Source organism: Crassostrea angulata, chromosome 2 (assembly GCF_025612915.1).
Source record: "Crassostrea angulata isolate pt1a10 chromosome 2, ASM2561291v2, whole genome shotgun sequence".
NCBI lineage: Eukaryota > Metazoa > Mollusca > Bivalvia > Ostreida > Ostreidae > Magallana > Magallana angulata.
In genome coordinates, this window is record NC_069112.1 from 13,306,723 (window position 1) to 13,329,001 (window position 22,279).

Here is a 22,279-nt window from a genome sequence, read left to right on the forward strand (position 1 = left end):
GCATGGATCGGTGAATATGAAAATAATGTCGTAGCCCTTTAAAGATATTTAAATATACGTCGTATGTATGCTATCCTTTGTATGCAGAGAACCTGATAAGATGTCAAATATTTTTGATGGAACATATAATCCGTCAGACCCCTTTCAATTTAAAACACGACCGGTGCACCTAGGGGCGTCCTATTTTAACAATAGCTTAACATTTAATTATGCTGTCGATACCATTTTCTAAGTTGAAGGTGAATTTTGGAATTTTCTTTTACATGTATTGTTCGTTCGCTAGGTAAAGTAATACAGATTAGATGACATTTTGTTGCTGTAAAGATCAATACGTAGACTTTCGATAACGTTTGATATAAAAAGACGTCGTCAACAGTTATAATCTGACATGTCGTTTAATTGAATTATTCTATCTTTATGATGGCCAGTAGTATTTTAATATACTGTATTTCATAATATTTCAACGACAGCTATTAATGGTGATACAAACATCAATTGTAGAACATTTCTTAAGACATGAATGCACTTTTCAAGTATTATTTTGTCCAAAGTTCACTCCCAAAGAACCCTCGTCGTTATGCATATTTTATTTGGAACATGTTATTTTTATCTTAAACAATAGCAGACAATGTTTAAAGCATCTAATACAATACAATCAGTAGGCAACTCATATATGTTTTCTCTCCATTTTATTAGAACACAAATGGTTAACTATTACTCAATCGTACTCATTTCGGACTATACATACCTTTAAATAATTGTCAACAAATTAAATTGTCAACCCGCTTTATTTGTTTGTGACTAAAACAAACGTTTGAAATAAGATGTAATAACTGTAATACAAAACACAAAATAGCTAGGAAACATTAGAATTCCCATGACAATTAGATTTTTACACTAATGAATATAACAATTTTATTAAAAACAATTATCATGACTAATAATCATAAAAGGTTAAACATCTTTATCAACACGATCAGCATACTAGATGTACAAAAAGTAAAAAAAAGCGGCATATCAAATTCCGAAACAATTGTTTAACTCCATACGGGTTTAGTGATTTTTTTTTTTGAAATTCGCATCAAAGATACTGTATAAGTCTGAGTCTTAGATCATTTTTGACAAATAGGAAAAAAATTACAAAGCAGAGTTAATTCGGCAAAAGGTGGGGGAAAGTAACAAACTGTTTTTTACTAGACAAGTGTTAATACCATAACTCTGTTTAAGGTATACGTAACTTAAAAGACATTAAATGTCAAATTGCATTTGTATTGCAATAGTATGTGGAATGATATTTCCCATCTACCAAACAACATCACATACAAAGTCTATACAAGAATGTTTAGCAAAAATTTAATTTGACAATTCTACTATATTTTAAAGATTAACAGAATGTAGTGAAATCAAAACCGACAGAAAACCAAACTATAGAAACACATCTTTTCACTTTGCGCGAATTTCAGAATGTATAAATACACATGGACATAGATCGGTTCACTCAAATGGAACATTAAGATTTTATAGCAGTTAAAAAGATTTTACACATCGTTTTTAAAATAAAAAAATGATTAATTAGAGCATGAGGTGCTACAACACCGACCACTGAAGTCCTGATCGAATTCCATGGGGACCTCCAACTATTTGCTTGTGTCGTCGTCATACTTTATACGACAATGTAATAATAAAAGCATGTCATTAAATCTGTTAGCACATCAAAAGTATATGCAGAAAAAATATCAGTGTTTTTTTTAACAGAAATATAGTATGCAGTACTAAAGTTTCCTTTAAAAAATTTACTAAAATGTTTGGTAGAAATAAATTACATGTGTTCGTTTTAAATCATATATTTTCAATACATTCAACAGTGAGTGGATTGCATTATTTATTCTCGAGCTCAATATACATACACGGAAAAAATGTATGTATACTTTTTTATACAATCAAGTGTTTCTAAATTTATATGGCAAACATGTTATTGTAAAAACGAAAACTACCTTTACATGTACTATAAAAAATATAATGATATATACCAAAAACAACATATTATATATTTATATGCATCCCGCATTACATGTACCAGTTTCCTACACGTGCATGCTAATACATGATGTACGACCAACTTATATGTATAAAGAAATCACTTACTTGATATCGCTCCATTTCTCTTTGTTTTTCCAGTCCTGGGGGTCACTTTTATAACGAGACATTAGCTCCTTCACCGATTCAACATTCTCTCCTGTCAGACCATTCACAAACTCAATCCTCAAGTCTGACTGAAGGTTTTCTAAATTGTACCCCTCCATTTTGTTAAGCCAACCAGTTGTCGTTTTTTTTAATTGGTTTTATTTCTACAATAGGGTACCTAGCCTTTTAATGGTCAAACCATTGACACAAGTTTATACAGTGATATTCAGGTGAAACTAGCAAATATTTGTGAGTATATTTTAAGAAAAAAAAGTTCACACCCAAGTTTCTGTCCTGGCCTGGGATTGATCCAAGAAATTGAGTTAGCTGGGATCTAATTATATATCGGAATCAAAAATATAAATGTAGATCTGTTTCCTCTATTCTTAAATTTTGCATAGGATATAAACATGCTGTCATATTTCAAACGCATATCTACTTCTAATGATGACGTAATATTTTTTTTAAAACATGGTCTTTTTTTCATAGAAAAAAGCTTCGATTGACATAATTATCTTGTTTTCTGATATTGAATAGGTTATGTGTGGTCCTACTTGTTTCACATTGTTTAAAGTGCAGCATTATTAGCACTAAGAAAAACCCAAGAATAAAAACTAACGGAATGCATCTCATATTTTTAGTTTTACTTTTTGTTGTCTAGTGCGATTAGTTGTTTCCATAATGATGATCATCAAGTGTGTATTGAATGTTTAAATTTTTAAAGCCACAATGAAACTTTGCCTGAGGCTCATAATTTGTTATTAAAAGATAAACGAAAAAAGGGTTATAAATCTATATGTATATGGTAACTATCCAGTTAGCCGGTCAGCTATCTCCTTAACATGTCATTTTCTATTGACATTTGTTAGCATACTTCTTAAAATTATCCAAAAAGTAGTCTTTCTTTGATATATTTATATATTTCTTTTTATACTTATTCATTAATAAACAAATGAACTTCCGTATTTGGTATCAGATGGCGGTTCTAAAAATCCGCTATTTTCTAAAATAATTAACTTTCGTTTTCGTATTTTTTTATTTTGTGTTAGGTCTGATGGGGGGGGGGGGGTTATTCTAACAGTTATTGGCATATTGTAATTCTGCTATAAAGTATTTTTGAGGTAGGAAAAAATCATAGATTAACCTTTTGGTAAATTATCGTATTATGAATTTAAGGCGTATGAAATTAAAAAAGTATTCCATTTAGCATTTTCTGCGCAGTCATATAACACAAAAGCAAGTACCGGTTTATAGAGTGATCACCGTAGACAAGTGTTTATTTCATAAGAAAATAAATCACTTAATTGTTCTCAAAAAATTGGATTTCTTTGTTGAAATTATGTCCCTGGGGTCAATTTTTTCCGTATGGTTTGTAGAAAAATGACCCCATAGAATACTAAATCTCTTTTTTTTACATACTCTAGATTTACTAGTTTTCGGTGATTTTTCCCTGGAAGGGGGAGTTACACGGTTGTGGTGCAGGATCCTATATTTGGACAAAGTTTCAATCTTTGCAACATCCCATGACTTCATTTCTTTCAGCATCAGAGGCCTCGTGAGAAAGATATTGGATGTTAAAGCTATCAGTATGTTGTCTCGTATTTTTTGTATGCGTTCCTACAACAAAGGCAACCATTGATAACAAAAATGTATTATTTATTTAACCTCAAATTTTATAAAAGTCAAAGAACAATAAAATATGTATTCGCTTATACATGTAGATATGAATATATTAAACGCCGAAACACTTGTCCGACTTCATCCAGGAAATTTAAAAAAGTAGAAACAGCATGCATTTCACACAATAGATCATACCTTTAAACAAAACACTTCCAATGTTGACAGTTCACGGATACAAATAAACTTCTCTTAGCAAATCAGAACGAATATACCCAATATCTGACAGCTTGGTTTGATGAGCAAACAAGACAGTTACAACCAACACAAAATCCAAGCTCTTGTTAAAATTACTTTAACTCCACAAAAATCCCCCAGAATGGCAAATGTTTAAACATTGTTTGAACTGCAACTCTACCAGTTTAAAGAGCATTAATATATTTATAATATTAAAAACATTTAGACTTTAAAATATATCTTAAAATGAAAGCTATTGGTATTTAAAACAAAATTTGTCCAACAAGTGTTTAAAAATACTTGACTGTTCTTAAGATATGTTGAAAAGAACGTTTTAGGAGTCAAACTTCTTCTTATAAATGTAGGAGTCGTTTAACAAAATTTAAAATTGGCATTTTTTTGAAAACGGTATTTTGAGCATATTTTCTTCAATATTGTTCTCTACTATTGTTCTTTTCTATTTAAAATGAACTATTTTATCTTTTGGCTCCTTTAAAATCTGTTAGAAATAGAAGACCTTAAAAATAAAATTTACCTAAACATTTTGTAAAAAATTCTAATTAAAAATATGGTGTTTAAAAAAAACAAACTATGCGGTTGATATGAGAAGCAAAATTATGAAACCAGCATAAATTCAATTGTACACTGCATATATTTTAAACTTATTGGAATGAATATTAGATCGATCTATGAACTAACATGTTCATATAGATTTCATTAAGTTGTTCATTGCTTCGTCTATGTATGAGGTGTATAAAATCGGTTTACTTTTTTAAAGTATATTGCAAGATACATTGTGACACGTTACATTTATTAATCCTCTAACAGTAAAATTTACTTTCAAATAGTTTCTCCTGTTGATACAGGTCAAAGCCATATGTTTTCAAACAGTCCGTAACATTTCCATCATCATCATCATCTCTGTGAATCAGAAGAAAGCCATCCAATGACCTTTTTGATATCTGAAAAGGTTAAGCTGGGTTGGACCGTATTCAAATACGATTTTATTAATCTGTAAATCAGACAAGTGTTGTCTTCCTTGACGAGGACTGAATTAAAAAGTAAAATAACTTTTTATACAGAACAGAAATAAATGCACATGAACTATTACATTCATGTAAATTTTAATCAGCACATGCTTGATCCCAAAAAATCACTTTTTAATGAAATTTGGGTTTTTTTTTCAACGCTTTAATGTGTGTTTTCTTGGATGAACTTCATGTATAATGTCATTAAATTAAATAATTATTAAAGATATATCCAAATTCCCACATTGTCGTATATTCATGTCTTCATTGTATATGATAGTATGAAATGCCAAGAAATTTCAAAATTTACTTTAATAGAGGAAATGTGTCTCTCTAATGGCACACATGTTTTTGATAATTAACACAGCAGTGTCAGATATCTAGCTAAAAAATTCTGCAGGTATTTTTAGGACCGGAATCAGAATATGTACATTTAAATAGCAATATGTTTGTTAGCCATATATCACCAACAGGAGCGTAAAAGACAAATGCAAAAAAATTCTTTTATTTTTATATTAATCTATAACAAGACAAAAAAAGACTTTTTTTGAACTTTGTAATTTGTCAAATGGTCATATTCAGGATGTTTTGAAGATTGATAAACGAGGTTATAATAAAATGTTGCGGTATCGATATCAAAAACATTGTGCTTTTGAGGACCACAGAGTGTTCCGTTCAAATATTCAGGATTTAAGTGTTCTTTTGACATTCTTCCTGCTATGCGCATACATATACTCTCACCTGTTACTTTTTCTTTGAAAGAACTAAGTACTGTAAACACCAAAAACGGCCCTATCCCCAAATTAAAGAATATTGTACCAAAAGGTAGACATAACTATGTAATTTCATAAAATAGAATTGTTTTGATAATGAAACCATTATTTTTATCCCTACCACTACTCCTTCGTAAGGTCCTTTTAATAACGTTTTAATGACGTCGTTTGAACTAATGCAACGTCATTTGTGTTTAAAAAAAATTATATACATGTAATACTTAATAATTGTAATCCATGGCTGCATTGAGCTTTAAAATTAACCTAAAGACCAAATGAGGTAAAATTGTGGCATTTATGTCATTTAATCATGTATGTATATATGTATACTAGTATATATTCAAAGTACATAAAAGTCCTAATATTTCGTATTTTTTCTGAAAAGATTAATAAGGAAATCCATTTTAATTCAACAAACAAACAAGTCTTTAATAAACTGAACATCAATAAATCAGCAAAATTAAATCATCTCAATCATGCATTTACATATTTAGTTGAATTATAAAATTAAGTTTAATTGATGGAAACGTATTTTCTTTCATAAATCTGTTCAGGTTCATACTGTACACATAACATATACCGCACAAACTACGTGTAAGTCTGCTAGCTACTTTTCCTGACCCTGATTATCCAGAGCGTCTTAATCTTCGGAGCTGTCTCAATGGCTCGAGTTGCTTCATCCGCATCCTCTGTCCAATCCCGAATACCAAGAGACTTATCGACTGCATCACTATGATGCAGGATATGTGCCCACACATTCCAACGACACGTGCTCCATTTTTACAAGTACAGTACCAGGACACGATAGTTTCACAGTATTTAATCCACAGTGAGTACTTTTTGGATGATGTGTGGCGGCTTTGAATTTTAGCACAAACGATATTGGGAACGTCATTGCTCACCAGATTTTCTAACATTACACCATCTGTGAGGTGCTCTGCTGCATAAGGTAGCAAGGGACAGTTTCGAATAAAGTACCTGTCAATATTTTTGTAAAATTGAGAGTTGCTGTACTTGAAGGCTTATGAGTGTTGCTAAAATTCATGAAATGATTTTTAATGATTATCATTAGTTAGAGGGGTGTCTCTTGTTGAAATTGATATGCAATATGTAGGCCCCTTATGTTAGGTACATGAGAATCAGAAGTAAAATGCGAAACCTGCGGCTTTGACTGTTGTGCTGACTTTACACAGTGAAATTGCAAGTTACAGACGGGAGGTAAAATAACACGAAAAGTAGGTGGATGGGACATTGTAAACTATACACCGGTAAGTTTCTGACATGTGATAGTGCAGCATGCACGCGGTACGGAAGGTCAACCCTCTGCAGGGAATTAGCTGGGGGAGGTCTAAAAAGCTGAAAAATCATGAAAAATTAGCAAAATATGAAAGGGTCAAAATCTCATAAAAACCAGTATGTAGAGAATTTTACAGGTTTTGATTAGCAATTTTCTTCAGAAATTGGTGATTGGCCTTATAAAGAGTGAATCAAAGGTATTTGTGCTGAATGGGAACTGAGGAAATTCTAGTTACAGAGTTCCGAAGACATGCATCCCTTGGCTACAATGAATTGGATAAAAAAAACTGTCCCCTGCCACCTAAGACTGATACAAGGCTGCATTTAACTGATACACGCCAATGGTAAGTTCTCTAATGTCCTCTTCAGCAAGTCTAGGGAAATCCTTTACGATGTTGCTGTCGGCATCGATGGAAGTCTATTTCATGGATCTTTTATCCAGCCCTACAGTATTCAAATGTTTCGATCTTTAAAACGCATATGAACATATTTGTATATAGTATATACATGTCTTATAAATAAGTATTTGCAAGTATAAGAAAATCAAAGTACTGAAGAACTGACGGGAGTTGATTTTATTTTAAAATCAATGATATGTTATTTTGCATGACAAGTACATGTAGTTTCTGATTTGAGTTACGCACATTTTTATAATATGAATTTTTGGACTTTTTCGACAAGAATATCGAGAAACTCCCATATGAATCATGTTAAATAATATTTAAAGATAAAATTAATTCAATCAAACTATGTACCAGTAATAGAAATAATTATCGAAAAATGTATGGATCCAAGCAATATTGAACTCTAGTCTCGATCAACCAAACGCTCGGCGGACACCGTAAATCTCCGACAAGGATTTACGGAGACAGCCGAGGGTCGAGTTGAACAAGACTATATTGAACTCTGCTGTAGGAATACATACGACTACAAAAAATATTTAAATTGTTCGTACCATTTAAAATCTGACTATTTTCAAGGTATTTATAAATACGTTTCCTTGAAAAAACAATGCTTTAGCATACATAACATCGAATTTTACAATTATTTTCAAGAATCCTGTCAGCAGCAATGATTTGTGCTGAGGTCCAAACACTGTTTCACTTTCGGTTTGTCTGAGTAACTGCATAGGAGAGTTGATAAAAATCAACTCCCAAAAACCGCATATATATATATATATATATATATATATATATATATATATATATATATATATATATATATATATATATTCTTTTCAACATACCATTTTCAAGAACAAACTGTTGGAGTTCGTTTGTTTTCTTGGCCAACATTGTCATTTTAGAAGCGACTGCAATATCAGCGTCAAATGTTCCTGAGGTGATCGGAGGCCGATATTTGTTGCTAAGACTGCAAACAAACCTGACGTAGTCTCCGATATATGGAATTTGACTGTTTGGAAGCGTCTTGCCAAGATATTTCCATGTTTTCACCCGACCATTAACAGATTCAACAACCCATCTGACCTATAATAAACAAACTCTAGTTAAGCATATCAATTTTTTCAATGTGAAACAAAAGCTTATGCTCATATCAATATCATTGTTCCACATACCCGGTATGTAAGTATTGTGTATAATATAGTGATAGTAAAAGATAAAATGATAATGAAAAAAATAAAACATTAAGACTAATCATTCATTTACTTTTTTAACGAGCCTGGAGTTGTAAAACTTCGAGCCCCCATTGTGGCCCCACCCTACCCTCGGGGGTCATGATTTTCACAACTCCCAATCTACACTACCTGAGGATGCTTCCATACAAGTGTCAGCTTTCCTGGCTGATTAGTTTCTTAGATTAGATTTTTAAAGATTTACTCTATATATTCCTATGTAAAGTTTTGATCCCCCATTGTGGCCCCACCCTACCCCCCGGAGGTCATTATTTTTAGAACTTTGAATCAACACTACCTGAAGATGCTTCCACAAAAGGTTCAGCTTTCCTGGCTCATTAGTTTCTGAGAAGAAGATTTTTAAAGATGTACTCTATATATTCCTATGTAAAACTTCGACCCCCCATTGTGGCTTCACCCTACATCCAGGGGTCATGATTTTCACAACTTTGAATCTACACTTCTTGAGGATGCTTCCACATAAGTTTCAGCCTTCCTGGCTGATTAGTTTCTGAGAATAAAATTTTTAAAGATTTACTCTATATATTCCTATTAATAACTTCGACCCCCATTGTGGCCTCACCCTACCCCCGGGGTCATGATTTTCACAACTTTGAATCTACACTACATGAGGATGCTACCAAACTACTGTCAGCTTTCCTAGCTGATTAGTTTCTGAGAATAAAATTTTTAAAGATTTACTCTATATATTACTAAGTAAAACTTCGACCCCGCCAACCATTGTGGCCCACTCTACCCCCGGGGGTCATGATTTTCATAACTTTGAATCTACATTACCTGAGGATGCGTCCCCCAAGTTTCAGCTTTCCTAGCTGATTAGTGTCTGAGAAGAAGATTTTTTAAGATTTACTCTATATTTTCCTATGTAAAACTTCGACCCTCCATTGTAGCCCTATCATACCCCCGGGGTCATAATTTTCACAACTTTGTATCTACAAAACCTGAGGATGCTTCCACACAAGTTTTAACTTTCCTGGCTCATTAGTTTCTGAGAAAAAGAATTTTAAAGATTTATTATATATATTCCTATGTGAAACTTCGACCCACATTGTGGCCCCATCCTACTCCCGGGGTCATGATTTTCACAACTTTGAATCTACACTACCTGAGGATACTTCCACACACGTTTTAGATTTCCTGGCTGATTACTTTCTGAGAAGAAGATTTTTAAAGATTAACTCTATATAGTCCTATTAAAATTTCGACCCCACCCCTTGTGGTCCCACCCTACCCCCGGGGGTCATGGATTTCACAACTTTGAATCTACACTACCTGAAGATGCTTCCACACAAGTTTCAGCTTTCCTGGCTGATTAGTTTCTGAGAAGAATTTTTATTAAAAATTTACTCTATATATTCCTATGTAAAACTTCGACCCCCCATTGTGGCCCCATCCTACCCTCGGGGGTCATAGATTTCACAACTCTTTATCTACACTACCTGAAGATGCTTCCACACTAGTGTCAGCTTTCCTGATGATTAGTTTCTGAGAAGAAGATTTTTAAATATTTACTCTATATATTCCTATGTACAACTTTGACCCCCCTTTGTGGCCCCACTCTACCCCCGGGGTCATGAATTTCACAACCTTGAATCTACACTACCTGAGGATACTTCCACACAAGTCCCATCTTTCCTGGCTGATTAGTTTTTTAGAAGAAGATTTTTAAAGATTTACTCTATATATTCCTAAGTAAAACTTCGATCCCCCCCATTGTGGCCCTACCCTACATCCAGGGGTCATGAATTTCACAACTGTGAATCTACAGTTCTTGAGGATGCTACCACACAAGTTTCAGCTTTCCTGGCTGATAAGTGTCTGAGGATAAGATTTTTAAAGATTTACTCTATATATTCCTTTGTAAAACTTCGAGCCCCCATTGTGGCCCCACCTTACATCCGGGGGTCATGATTTTCAAAACTTGAATCTACACTACCTGAGGATGGTTCCACACTACTGTCAGCTTTCCTGGCTCATTATTTTTTGAATGAAGATTTTTAAAGATTTACTCTACATATTCCTATTTATAACTTCGACCCCCCATTGTGGCCCCACCCTACCCCCAAGGGTCATGATTTTCACAACTTATAATCTAAACTACCTGAGAATACTTCCACACAAGTCCCATTTTTCCTGGCTGATTAGTTTCTGAGAATAAGATTTTTAAAGATTTACTCCATATATTACTAAGTAAAACTTCGACCCCCCCCCCCCCAATTGTGGCCCACTCTACCCCTGGGGGTCATGATTTTCACAACTTTGAATCTACATTACCTGAGGATGCTTCCACACAAGTTTCAGCTTTCCTGGCTGATTAGTTTCTGAGAAGAATTTTTTTTAAAAATTTACTCTATATATTCCTATGTAAAACTTCGACCCCCAATTGTGGCCCCATCCTACCCTCGGGGGTCATGAATTTCACAACTCTTTATCTACACAACCTGAAGATGCTTCCACACTAGTGTCAGCTTTCCTGATGATTAGTTTCTGAGAAGAAGATTTTTAAATATTTACTCTATATATTCCTATGTACAACTTTGACCCCCCTTTGTGGCCCCACTCTACCCCCGGGGTCATGAATTTCACAACCTTGAATCTACACTACCTGAGGATACTTCCACACAAGTCCCATCTTTCCTGGCTGATTAGTTTTTTAGAAGAAGATTTTTAAAGATTTACTCTATATATTCCTAAGTAAAACTTCGATCCCCCCCATTGTGGCCCTACCCTACATCCAGGGGTCATGAATTTCACAACTGTGAATCTACAGTTCTTGAGGATGCTACCACACAAGTTTCAGCTTTCCTGGCTGATAAGTGTCTGAGGATAAGATTTTTAAAGATTTACTCTATATATTCCTTTGTAAAACTTCGAGCCCCCATTGTGGCCCCACCTTACATCCGGGGGTCATGATTTTCAAAACTTGAATCTACACTACCTGAGGATGGTTCCACACTACTGTCAGCTTTCCTGGCTCATTATTTTTTGAATGAAGATTTTTAAAGATTTACTCTACATATTCCTATTTATAACTTCGACCCCCCATTGTGGCCCCACCCTACCCCCAAGGGTCATGATTTTCACAACTTATAATCTAAACTACCTGAGAATACTTCCACACAAGTCCAATTTTTCCTGGCTGATTAGTTTCTGAGAATAAGATTTTTAAAGATTTACTCCATATATTACTAAGTAAAACTTCGACCCCCCCCCCCAATTGTGGCCCACTCTACCCCTGGGGGTCATGATTTTCACAACTTTGAATCTACATTACCTGAGGATGCTTCCACACAAGTTTCAGCTTTCCTGGCTGATTAGTTTCTGAGAAGAATTTTTTTTAAAAATTTACTCTATATATTCCTATGTAAAACTTCGACCCCCAATTGTGGCCCCATCCTACCCTCGGGGGTCATGAATTTCACAACTCTTTATCTACACAACCTGAAGATTCTTCCACACTAGTGTCAGCTTTCCTGATGATTAGTTTCTGAGAAGAAGATTTTTAAATATTTACTCTATATATTCCTATGTCAAACTTTGACCCCCCATTGTGGCCCCACTCTACCCCCGGGGTCATGAATTTCACAACCTTGAATCTACACTACCTGAGGATGCTTCCACACAAGTCCCATCTTTCCTGGCTGATTAGTTTTTTAGACGAAGATTTTTAAAGATTTACTCTATATATTCCTAAGTAAAACTTCGATCCCCCCCCCCCCATTGTGGCCCTACCCTACATCCAGGGGTCATGAATTTCACAACTGTGAATCTACACTTCTTGAAGATGCTACCACACAAGTTTCAGCTTTCCTGGCTGATAAGTGTCTGAGGATAAGATTTTTAAAGATTTACTCTATATATTCCTTTGTAAAACTTCGAGCCCCCATTGTGGCCCCACCTTACATCCGGGGGTCATGATTTTCAAAAACTTGAATCTACACTACCTGAGGATGGTTCCACACTACTGTCAGCTTTCCTGGCTCATTAGTTTTTGAGAGGAAGATTTCTAAAGATTTACTCTATATATTCCTATTTATAACTTCGACCCCCCATTGTGGCCCCACCCTACCCCCAAGGGTCATGATTTTCACAACTTATAATCTAAACTACCTGAGAATACTTCCACACAAGTCCCATTTTTCCTGGCTGATTAGTTTCTGAGAATAAGATTTTTAAAGATTTACTCTATATATTACTAAGTAAAACTTCGACCCCCCCCCCCCCCCCCAATTAAGGCCCACTCTACCCCTGGGGATCATGATTTTCACAACTTTGAATCTACATTACCTGAGGATGCTTCCACACAAGTTTCAGCTTTCCTGGCTGATTAGTTTCTGAGAAGAAGATTTTTAAAGATTTACTCTATATATTCCTATTAATAACTTCGACCCCCATTGTGGCCTCACCCTACCCCCGGGGTCATGATTTTCTCAACTCTGAATCTACACTACATGAGGACGCAACCAAACTACTGTCAGCTTTCCTGGCTGATTAGTTTCTGAGAAAAAGATTTTTAAAGATTTACTCTATATATTACTAAGTAAAACTTCGACCCCGCCAACCATTGTGGCCTACTCTACCCCCGAAGGTCATGATTTTCACAACTTTGAATCTACATTACCTGAGGATGCTTCCACACAAGTTTCAGCTTTCCTAGCTGATTAGTTTCTGAGAAGAAGATTTTTCAAGATTTACTCAATATTTTCCTATGTAAAACTTCGACCCCCCATTGTGGCCCCACCCTACCCCCAAGGGTCATAATTTTCACAACTTTAAATTTACACTACATGAGGATGCTAGCTTTCCTGGCTGATTAGTTTCTGAGAAGAAGATTTTTAAAGATTTACTCTATATATTCCTATATAAAACATCGACCCCTCCACCTGTGGCCCCACCCTACCCCCGGGGGTCATGAATTTCATAACTTTGAATCTACACTACCTGAGGATGCTTCCACACATTTTCAGCTTTCCTGGCTTTCAGGTTCTTGAGAAGAAGATTTTTGAAAATATCTCGAAATTTTCATTAATTTCTAATTATCTCCACTTGAAAAAAATCATTGTATCCAAGCATTCTAAAGTTGTGTAAATATTTTTATAGGTTGGATGGAAAAAAGATGAAAAGTTGTAAATCTAATTAAAGGTATTTTACTGTGTGTTAAGGGCTCAAACCCCCACTCTTCATATTCAGAACCTTAGTGACCTCCTTGATACCACTAAGCCACAGACTTTAATGTAAACATTCATGTAATCTAAACACCACTAGGTTAATGCACATTCCCTATGGAACGAAAAAAAAATCTTGCTTTATCGAACATTGCTGAGGAAAGGAAATCTTTACGCATACCTAAGCTACACAAAAAACTCAAACTATCTATGAACTTTCAAAATATTTCTATCCAAATATTGCTACATGAACATATGTATCAATCTCTGATCATCGATCAGGATACACTTACTACAATGTTAATAGGTCCTGGAGAAATATATTTAAACCAACTGCAAAAAAGGTTTCTTTATTTTTTTTAAATCATTTATGTTATTTCAAAAGAAAAACTGTGTGATTTATCCTTTAAAAAATCAGGTTACCTCGTGTGTCCCCTCTTGTCGACCTCAATTATTAGAGTTTTATTAGTCGTTTTTCTTCTGCAAAGCCTATTACATTGAATAAACAAAGTCATGTTAGCACTTCTTTAAATTCCGTTACCATGAAACATTCCACGACCAGTTTTTAACCGAAAAATGGCTTCATTTAAGAGGATGGTAGTCTTTTAGGTTAAATAAGAGCTGAGAGCGCTAGCACGGACTTACCAGCTGATTTGCAGAGTGCCTGATTTCTTGGGTGTTAGTTTTAAAAAGTTTCACTGTAGTTATCACCTTAGTTAAACAATTGACCTTAATTGTAATACATGTAATACATGCAATACTAGTTACTTTCACCAATAGAAACTGGCAAGTGCTGTCCTTCAAAAGCTCAAAATGTATATACTCAAAGATTACCTTGTCTTGGACCTTCGGGTATTGTATGGAGTAGATTTGATGACCTCTCTGTGCTTAGCTTTCTGTTATTACACGAAACTGTAATACCATGCACAGTGTAAATCATCTCTATAAACGTTTACCTTAAGAAACACAATAGTAATGAATAACATTATATACACAAAATACTACACATTAACCCACTAGTTACTAATCTTCAAGCTAGAAAGTGTAATTAACTACTCTCTAAAACGACCGTTCCCTTTGTCCTTACAGCACATCTATGTGACATAGTCAACAGGTAATTACTGTGTATGTACACTGTGTAAAGTACTTTGACGAAAAAAAACCCGTCAGATTATGGAACTTGCAGTGTACAGAATATACAGTGTCTTATTGTAAATACATTATAAAAAAAGTGGTAATAAAATGCAAGTTTGAGGTCAGAATGTCTAGGTGTACTGGATTGCACCGTTGACAGGTTGGACGGTGGGCACCCGACATATATTTGAAATATTTGTTGCAAAAAATAGTGTATTACTTTCCACTTTTATAGGCAAAACAACTCTGGAATGTTTATAAGATCTGGAAATATGCTCTGTTTGTTTGAAAAAATTTATAGAGTAGTAATACGGCACCTAGTCTTTGGTGTCGGAAGTAGATGTGTACTTTTCCTGTATTTTGGAATGATTATACCTTTTCATTTATCAATAACAGAGTTATTGTGATGGAACTTTGGCAATTGTCTCACCAAAAGCTTCTTCGTTCTTTACTTTATTTTGGGACAAAATATGAACGTTGGCTACCTAAAGTTCCTCACGGTGCTTTAGTGACACATATCTTGCAATAATCTTTTCATAGAAAAGAAAGACATGCCGCTTTTATTACTGTAAAGTCTTTGTCGATTCATAACATGTATCGCCTTCTCTGTCCCCTGTAACATTGGAAACTATTGACTGACTGAGAAATGCTAGTCTTCCTCTTTTTCACTGTCATTGATATGTGTAATTTTAGTGACTTCATTAGAATCATTTACAAAACAATATACTGTGGTTTCATTAGTATTCAAGAGTATCCATTTCGTGGATAAAGTCAAAATCACGTTTTCAAGGATACATAAATTCGTGGCCAATGACCCCATCAATACAAATTATTAATAGAAATTGCATTTCAATGAACACTTAATTTCGTGGATCAACTTAAAGCGAAATCCACAAACATTGGTATTCAACGAACATCGATACATAACATTGAAATTAACCTTATATACATGTATCATGTAAATAACTGTATTAAGCATGAGCTTAAAAGGGTACAAGAGATAAGTTGATTTAAATACAATCTAAAACTCGTGTATATCTGTTTTTGTTTTGTGTTTGTTTTAAGTTCAGCGTTTTTTTTTTCTGAAAAAGAAGAAAATATGTAAGTGTTTGTGTTCTACATTATACAAAATTAAGTAAAATTTGTGTAAGAAAATACAGCAATAAATTATGATCAAGGAATATACCTGATTCAGTTGAGATGGGAAATAATCGTCATCTCTGCCACTATTATAATTATTGCTCTCAGCTATATAAGCAAGATCATCATCAGACAGGTGTTCTAACATTTCTGTAATTATTTATGGTACACAAAGAAATGGAAAACCATGTGTTTAACTTCAATGATTTATTGCCACAAACTAGAAACACAAACAACCGATATTTCGTACGTAACTGATCATATTATAACAACATTCACTAAAAATTTAACTTAAAAGGTTTAGAATTAATGGAACTTGGCAAAAATACAGATGTTCTATTTAATAAGATATCAGAACTTAGTTACTTACCTAGTGCTCTTAATACTGATTTTCTTATTGCTGTTCTCCTAAAAATAAAAACAAAGATAATCTTGATTTATTCAAGGTTTTACAGTTAGGCACACATTGTATGTATGAAAACATTTATCGGTTTCTTTCTTCTCATAAAGCGTGAGAAGTATCATAGCATGCATCAATTAATGATATTAACAATGGCTTTCTACTTTATAACAATGACTGACTACTTCATAACTAAGTATATAAACAGCTAAAGCTGTTCTGTACTTTAATTTATGTCTGAAACAATTGTAATTGATACAAGGTTAATGTTCTACCCAATTGTCTACCTCTTGGTTTCAAACTACCGATCACCTGCTCTCAATCTTTGTCTGCTGGTGTTTCCTTGCTCTTTACCTCTATCTTGCTCCCAACCTTTCATCCCTTGTCCTCAATATATAACTCTGTTTTTAATTTGTAATCCCCTGCTCTCGATCTCTGTCCTAATGTTTCTAGCTCCTTTTAATTTGTTCTCAGTCTCGGTTTTTCTGTTTTCTTTTAAAATAAATGAAATTAATATAATTTTGTTAAATATTTATTACACAAACATATTTTCAAATCTTATTTGAAGGGTTATCACTAAAAGCTTTTTTTTTTATCTTACATGTAATATTTAGTCAATACATCAATCAAAATAATTGTTTTATAAATAAACATTTGCAATGAAACCCACTGAATATGTTTTAAAATGTATATTGCAATGAAACTGAAAACATGTTATGGGCGAGAAATCTTTCTTTTATATAAAAAGTAACTCTTGGTAGCTAGAACTACTATCTTCTCAAGTTCATGATGTCTCAAGAAGAATCTTGTGTACCATTTTTTGTTCTTAATTACTACGTAAATCTAATCTTGATTTCTTAAACTCGATCCCACTATACATAACCTACCTCTTTACTTAACTTATTGATATTGAAGTTTACTCTCCATATCTGAAAGTAAGCATGCGTATAGATGTTTTATTGCAAGGTAATGATGATAACTGATAACCTGCTTTTTTTTTACCTGTGTGTGATCAATGTATATTGAAAAGGAAACCTACTACATTTTTTAGGTAAATTTATAAAGACAAGGAAATTCACTACGTGTGAAGTAAGTGTATAATGACAAGGTAACTCACTACATGATTGTAGTAAATGTGCATTGGCAAAGAAATTCATTCATATGTGTGAGATATGATTGTTGGATAGGACATTTACCACATGTGTTTGGGAAATGTGTATTTGTTATGTAGCATATTACATGTTAAGCTAAGTTATTAAATACACTTTATTATCAAAACAAAATGAACAGTAGCAACGTTAGGTAAAAGTAACGCTCATCGTTTTGATCAAAGTCAACATCAAACGGATTATCATCAGTTGAATCTTATAAAGAAAAATATTGTTACAAAGAAATTAGACAAAATAATTGGATATTTATCCCTTATAATTGGATATTTATCCCTTCGCGCAACTTGTTGCGAAAGAGATAGGATATAGCATCGCTGATGTGCATTGAAGCAAGTTTGAAAGAAAACCCTTGCACGGATTTTTATCAAACTTTATACATTTTTTTGGCATGGTAAAAGGAAAACCCCTGTAATCTTCAAGTCTTTGAGATGAGTACTTTTTATTATATCGTTAAAATAACAATTTTAAACAGAAATTTATGTATGACTAGACAATAACTACTTCTGTGGTGGGGCAAGTTTGGAACTAACGACCCGGTTCCGAACGAAAGACCCGGTCAAAATTTTGAAGTAAAGGGATAATCTGAGGTTTGGCTGGTTATTTGAGGGGTATGAATTGCTTGAATATTTATTGCATTCATTTTGTGGATAGAGGAGCTCATGTCAATTTCATTGATATATGACACTTTAATACTAGTAGCACTTTTCATCAGATATTGAATGAAAATGCGAAACTGTGACCAAGATTTTCACTCTTGTTTTTGTGCTTATATGTGTCCTTATATGTGCATATAGCATGGGGTTCCGATCCCGATTCAGATAAATCTGTGCTTGCCTGGTTCCCCGAGCTACCCATTACGCACAGGGACCAGGCTAGCTCATGCGCAGTCTTAATTTTCCCAATAACATCCGGTTTAACCTCGCTTATATATTTTCTGCGTGGTCCTCATACATCCATCGTCATCAGTGATAAGAGGGAAAGGCAGTAGGAATTGAAGCAGCCAAATCTTTCCTGATACACCACGACCAAGCAAATTGCTGGCTTTGGACAAGAATCAGTCTAAGATGACTTCAACCCCACAGGTACAAAATGTATCAACAGAGCCCCTCGCTCACGGTGGTGAGTTCCATTTCGTGTATCATCCTAATTAACAATTGTCACGATTCTCTACCCATTTATATAAGGACAAATGTACTTTCGAAATCTTATATTTTCATAAGTATTATGTTGAAAACAATTCCAACGAAAGCCAAGTAATTACCTAAATTTTTGTCGGGTAAAGGACTTGCTGCAACCAGGTACAGTCATTTCATGCATATCTTTTACAATTTAATGCTATGCCATGGTATGCGATTTTAATGATATGCTATGAGATTTGTATGGTATGCTATGAGATTTGTATGCTATGCTATGAGAAATTGAAATAAAGGGCTTAATGATATGGTATGGTATGCTATGGTATGGTATGCTATGAGATTTGAACAAAAACGCCTCCATACACAGAAGAGTTCCACACATTTCGAAGTGAAATAATAAGAAGCCAAAGTTTACAACAAATCTATTATGTAAACATTTATTTTTTCAAATAAAAACATTTAAAACCGAGTTAAAATAATGTTGTATGCTATGCTATGGTATGCTATGGTATGATATGACGAATGCAATTCTATGAGATTGTATGCTATGGTATGAGATTCCAATGCTATGCTATGAGATTCCAATACTATGCTATGAGATTTCAATGCTATGCTATGCTATGGTGTATGTTGTAAAAGAGATGCTTAAACTGACTGTAAAAGAATTGGTAAAATATCAAATACAAGTTTCATAGAACAATATTAATCAGCAGTTTAGATGCTGAATATATCTTGTAGGGAAGAACTGCTATATCGACAACAGATGATTTACAACCTCTTGTTTTGTCCCTAGCATTTAATGCAACCATACTACTGTCATTTTGATAGAGACCAACCTCACCTACCTCGTAGATGCAGGTACAGAAAGTCATGCAGCAAATGCGGAGATGATTGCTAGATTTACAAAATAACGGTTCATTGTATTTTTGGGACCAACATTTATTAATTTACAAATGTTATGTAAACACATGTTGGATACATGAACAGCTGTTTTCGTTGTCATGGTCTTTCTTATTGTTTTAAATTTTCTTTTTTTTTTTTATAATTTATTTCTTTTTCAAAGAAACAGACATGCAACACATACACACTGATGAATAAACACTGAAATTTATTTTTTTGTGGTTACTTGCCTACATGGGAAAAAAATTAAATATAGAAAAAAAAAGAAAAAAAAAATATTCATGGTACAGTATATAAAAATATATCAAATATCAGCAGCCATGATACCTTTCCAACTATCCCATAAGTTTTTAAAATATTTTAAGTGACAAAGGAAACCAATCAAACATGGAATCTTATTTGACATAAGACAACAAAAAATATATTGTTTCATATACAGAATTATAAAATTAATTACTTTGTTATGAAATGACAATGGAAGTTGGTCAAGTATAATATTAGATATATTAAATCCAATTCTTTCAGAGGTCTTTCTTTAAATGTATAAACTAAGTTCACTCCACAGGGTATGTATTTTTTCACAGAAAATAAAAACATGTATTATTGTTTCCACATTATTTTTACAAAACCAACATGTGACAGTAGTTTTAATATTGATTTTTTAAGGTAGTATCTAACTGAAAGAATTGTGTGTAAAATTCTAAATTGAAGCCATTAAATCTTTGGTAGTTTTAAAACAAATCTTTAAAATGTTATATACAGTAAGATCGTCAACATTATAATATGTTTTCCATCTAGTTACAGCAATTGGAACAACCACATTTTCATTCAAAACATTGTAAACAATTTTTGTACACTTTTCATGGACTATAATTGTTTGGAACAAAAATGGTATACATGGATTAAGTTTTCTTTTCACAGAAGTCCTGTCAATGTTAGACATTTTAAAAAACTTAAAAATTGCTGATTTAACATCGTTGAATTGCATTATACATATATTCTTGACATTGTATTTACATTTAAATTCTTCATAACTTAAAACATTACAATTTTCATCATAAAAATCTTGTATGACCTTTACACCATTCTTGTACCAGGTTTTTATGAAAACATATTTATTTGCTATGGGTATTTTTAAATTGTACCACACCGGAGAATTTAAAAGATTATCTTTTGCCTTTGGGTGATCAATATAGGTAATAATAAAACATAACCATGAATTTCACACATCTTTCCAAAAATCATTGTTTACCTATTACAAAACTATCACTGAAATCAAACAATTTCTGTAAAAACTCATTTCCAACAATGGTAAATAAAAAATCCATCCATGGTTTGTGTAATTTTGTAAGCCTTTTTATCCATGAACAATTGAGAGATATTATAAAAAAAATTTAATGTCAACCAATTTCAACCCTCCTGATGAATAGTCCTGTGTAATGACTGACCACTTAACTTTGTCAATCTAAGATTTCCACAGAAATTCAAAAAGAAAAAAAAATTATTAAGGTATAAAATTGTTTCTTTTTTTGGATTTGGTAGTGAAATGAATAAATGATTTAGTTTCGGTATGAGCAAACTTTTAATAACAGTAATTCTACCATTATTTTAAGCTTTAATGTATTGGTCATAGATTAACTCGGTCCAACACCCCCCCCCCCCTTCCCAGCTTACGTATTAATACAAATAGTAACAAAAGAAAATCGTAAAGAAGTAGTTCTGTGATGAGTGGCTGATTTTTGATTTCCCACCATTTCAAACCTACAAGTTTCTAGGGCTTGTATTCCAAAAATATGGGGAGATCCGACTTCTTTTCGATCTCTCTTACTCAGAACTGTTGTATTTTATTTACCTCAATGATCCTACAGCATGCCCAGTACAGCGGTAATGTGGACCAAGCTCAAACAAGTAGGGGTGCATTATCAGCAAAGAACATACATTAAGTCGGCTTTTTTTGTATTCCAAGGTGATTTTTATCTTCTTGGGTTTAGATTTTAACAAATGTTGCTCCTAAACTGTGTTTTGTCTGACAAGTTTGCTTTTACATTGGCTTACTCAGGCGTATTCTCAAAAAAAAACAATAAACCTACATCACACTCTGAACCTTCTTGTGAGCCCAAAGAATTGTCCTAGGGCCAAAGTCTTAACAATTATAAATAATGATTTTGCTGATTAGTTTCTGAGAAGACGATTTTTAAAGATTTACTCTATTTATTTATATTTTAAACTTCGACCCCCCTATTGTGGCCCCATCCTATCCCCAGGGGTCATGATTTTCACAACTTTGAATTTACACTACCTGAGGATGCTTCCACACAAGTGTCAGCTTTTCTGGCTGATTATTTTTTGAGAAGAAGATTTTTAAAGATTTACTCTATATATTCCGATGTTAAACTTCAACCCCTCATTGTGGCCCCACCTTACACAAGGGTGTCATGATTTTCAC

General features: G+C 33.5%; 1 pseudogene; it reads right to left on the reverse strand.

Moving 5' to 3' along the window:
- Positions 1 to 6,446: 6,446 nt before the first annotated feature.
- Positions 6,447 to 22,279, reverse strand: part of LOC128171341 (uncharacterized) — a 30,022-nt pseudogene continuing 14,189 nt past the window's right edge.